General features: G+C 40.6%; 1 long non-coding RNA gene across 1 annotated transcript; it reads right to left on the bottom strand.

Moving 5' to 3' along the window:
- Nucleotides 1-905: 905 nt before the first annotated feature.
- Nucleotides 906-3,826, bottom strand: LOC307157426. Its single transcript, XR_013820954.1, has 6 exons — nucleotides 3,687-3,826; nucleotides 3,468-3,576; nucleotides 3,299-3,376; nucleotides 3,050-3,151; nucleotides 2,354-2,984; nucleotides 906-1,340 (listed from the first exon to the last, which is right to left on the bottom strand). It is a non-coding gene; the product is annotated as an uncharacterized lncRNA (long non-coding RNA).
- Between the last annotated feature and the right edge of the window lie 205 nt (nucleotides 3,827-4,031).

The raw sequence follows: 4,031 nt of genomic DNA, 5'->3' as shown, positions 1-4,031 counted from the left end.
ATCTCACAGGCACTATTCCAACGAACAGGCATGTCTGTGATGAGCTTGTGAAGGGGGAGGCCAAGGAGTTTCTGGTTTCTTTTCAGTGCTGCTGCTCCAGTTGTGCTTCTATGAAAGAATGTTGAGATCCTCCTAACTTTGACAAGTACCTTGGTAACAGCAGCTATTTTCAGTGCACGTTGGGATGCAAGATTTAAAACGAGCAAAACATCTAACATGTTGGTATCCTGTTAAGTCCATTGCTACACGCATGTTTGATGCATTGTCGGTGACAACCACTGGCTTTAATCATATGACTAATTAATCATTAATTAAATTAGATTAATCACGAGGTGGAGTCTATCTGAATTATATAAATTACTCCAGGTGTGGGTAATTCACACACATCTAAAGTGCAGTGTTATCATGGAGGAACAATTTCCTTTTCACATTCAATATCCAATAATTTTTTTATATATGTATTTAGTAAACTAAACGTCTGTATGAAAACAGGGAATGACAATAAAATAATATATAAATAAAAAATAAAATAAATATAGCCTTGCAGTATAAAGATATTTCTCAAAGCACACACACAGGCCTATTGCAATCACTTGTATAAACTGAATAATAAAACAAGTTTAAATGGGTACATTTTCTATAAATATTAGTCTTCGTTTTCTTTTCTGACATAGCCTACTCCAGTTCTTGTTAAAACACGCAAATTCTGTGCATTTTGGGCACTTTTTTTTGTGAAACCCTGTTTAGGCTATATTTTGTAAATCAAAAGTGTGCTTTCCCTTTAATTGAGCGTGAGCAGTGCAGCAAATAGACTCGGCGCCGAAACACACGCTTCACTGCTCGTGACGCTCCTGCTTGACGCTCACGCGCTTCTCCTGCTCGCCTCCCGTTGTCAGTACACTCATTGATTAACATGCACGCTGAAACAAAATACGCGCTTGCGGTCTGAACAGACGTAATTCACGAGGTCTCCTGTGCGTGTTCCGTGTGATGCTGATGTTGTGCGATATTAATCATGCGGCGCCCGAGTGCATTTGACCGGCATACAATCGGCTTTTGTCAGACTGACCGGACGGTCGCCGATCACGTGAAAATCGGCCAATTCCGGTCACCAGCCGATCAATCGGTGCATCTCGAATTATCGGTACAACTTAAAACATTATACACATGCACACCTACCATATATTACTTCATACAGTTTTAAGGCCTTGAACTCTCTCTTCCCATTTCGGCCCAGAAAGTTATACTGCCTGGATAGGCCATGGTCTAGGAGGAAGGTCATCATCCTTTTTGTGGCCTCGTCAACAGTCCCCCCCCCCCATGTCAGTCACAGCTGCAACCTGAGGGTGAACAAAGGCAATACAAAGCAAATTTTTCCACAGTATATTGCTCATTGGCGTAAACTGCCAGAAGCATGGGTGTGAGCTAGGGGTGGAACGGTACATGTATTCGTATTGAACCGAAATGGTACGGGTGTCACGGTTCGGTGCATGAATATACACGGAGAATATATGTATAAAAATAAATAAAACTTGCGTGCAAATTAATGTAATGCGGAACATTGTGCTTTTGTCAAACTGTAACCTACAACTGTCACCCAACCAAAATCTCTCACACACATGCACACTGTTTAAAAGCAAAAAATATTTATCCAACCCCATTTAAAAACAGTCTGTCGGTGCCGTCTTTTGGACATTCACCATATTGCATTGGTTTTCATTTCTTGAACAGAGCACTAATCTGTTTATTTTTAAGTTACACATTCTACATTGATTAAAAAAGAAAAATCAAATGTTTTTAATGGTAGTATTATTTTATACAGAAATAAAAGTATTTATAATTCAGATGAGAATAAAGTTAGTGTTAATTAAAATGATGGAAAACAAATATATTGATCTGAAATATAGCAAATTAATTTTAAATTCATTCAGGTACAATTACCAAACATATCTAAACAAAAAAAATATATATTTTTGTCTTTTTATTAATTTAAATAATAAACTAATTATATAAAACTATTGTCAGTGCACTACAAATAAACTGGTTCTATGCCTTTACTTTATTAATAAAACTTATTTAAAAAATACAAGGCTTAAGACATTTATTTTACTTTGGTGGTACAGCCTGATATATGCAAAATAAAATAAAAATGCTTTTTTTTTTTTGCTTTTCCCTTCATTGTACCGAACTCGTACCGAGCCGTGATGTCTGAGCCAAGGTATGAACCGAAACGTGACTTGTGTCCATTCCACCCCTAGTGTGAGCACACCTGGGGAGTTTCAGATCAAATTCACTGCAAGCCCCCCAATAACAATTTAATTGAGTTGCACTACCCTAGACTTAACATACATACCAGTTCGGACATGAAGTTTGGGTTTGCCAGTTTTTCTTCCATGATTTACACATCCCTAACTGTCTTTAGGGGGAAACCCTCTGGGGTAGAAGAGACGGTGGTGCTCATGTTGCCACGCTGTTGTATAAGCGTTTGTAGCATCCTCCCCTGGATTCTTTGTCTCTCTTTCATCTCCTCAAGCAGTGTTAAGATGCGAACAAACATGTTGTCCCTGATTTGTCTTCGAGGGGTTTCTGGTGACGAGGTGATGGGTTGAGACATCGGGCCATCTAAGGTTACCCAGTGGTGGTGGAAGTGTCGGCCTAGCAGATTGAGGTTGTTACGAACTTTTAGAGTCTAAGAAATGTACCGTAACATTTATATATCAACATACTGCTGGATGTGAAGTGAGGTGGAAGAACATGACAGACAATCTTGCTACAGAAAACTCATTCCACTACAAAGAGGTCAGTCCACTACAGAAAACTCATTCCACTACAAGGAGCTCAGTCCACTACAGAGAGTTCAGTTCACGATCGAGAGAAAGCATGAATGAACACGCCATCCTTTTAAACCAGCTGGGCGGCCTCCGATTGGCTCTCAAGCGCCGCCTTAATGATAACTGACGTCCGACTCGGCCACTCACAGCAACCTGTAAGCAGAGAGAGTGGGCTAGAGACAGAGAGAAGATAATGAAATGGAAGTGTAAGCACAGACCTGAGGGTGGATGGAGGCGGTGCAGGTGTCTGCACTGACCTGAGGGTGGATGGAGGCGGTGGAAGTGTAAGCACAGATCTGAGGGTGGATGGAGCCGGTGCACTGTTTAAAAATACGCACTGTAAAAATCTCGTACAAAAACAACAACAACAAAAAAACCACACAAAAAAGCCAAGAATCAAACCACCCAACCCAAGGAAGCGATCATCACCAAAATGGTAAAAAAAATTACAGTGTGGAGTTGATTACCTGAGGGTGGGTGGAGGTGTAGCCCTGATTTGGCTGCCGGACCAATTGTCATCATCCTCACTGGACAAAATCACTCGCCTAGAAATGTATAATATACAAGCACAATCAACGAGTTTTTCAAATTCAAATTTCATCATCCATTTAGTAGTAGTAATTCAAATAGCCTCACCTCTTTTTGCGCTTCCCCCTTCCCGTCTTCTCTGTAGAATACGACTCGGTTGGTACATCTGTGTTCTGTTCATACTCGACTAATTTTGTGCGGGCAATTTCATACGTTGCTTTGGGAAAGAGACAAATGAGTGGCAATTAGTTTCATTTAGAGCTAATTTAAACCGAATCAACAGTGAACTCATCATGTCAGATAATCTCATACAAATGGACACCTTACCGACTTTTCTCTTGACAGTCAACTTGTATGTCGCCCACAGTGTGAGGGTCCTGTTGCTCTATGACTGCCTTTGCCATGTTCATCCTTGCTGGTGGCCAGTAGCATTCATCCTCCTCAGGCCCGATAAACCATTTGGTCGGTATAACGTACTCGGTTACTAACGTAACCTCGGTTCTCTCTAGAAGAGGGAACGAGTACTGTGTTTTTGTAAAAACGCTACGGGAAAAACTCTTTTTTCACAAAATACTGAAGCAAAAAATTATCCTTAATTTTCATACATGTAAAGCGCGTTGCAGCAGTACTCAGCTATGGAGAGACGGCTTGCTCGCTCATTGGCTGCTCTGC

The sequence above is a fragment of the Squalius cephalus genome (genome assembly GCF_949319135.1).
Source record: "Squalius cephalus genome assembly, chromosome: 4".
Taxonomy (NCBI): Eukaryota; Metazoa; Chordata; class Actinopteri; order Cypriniformes; family Leuciscidae; genus Squalius; species Squalius cephalus.
Note: the sequence above shows the minus strand (reverse complement) of the source record. Positions and strands in the feature narration are given on the sequence as shown.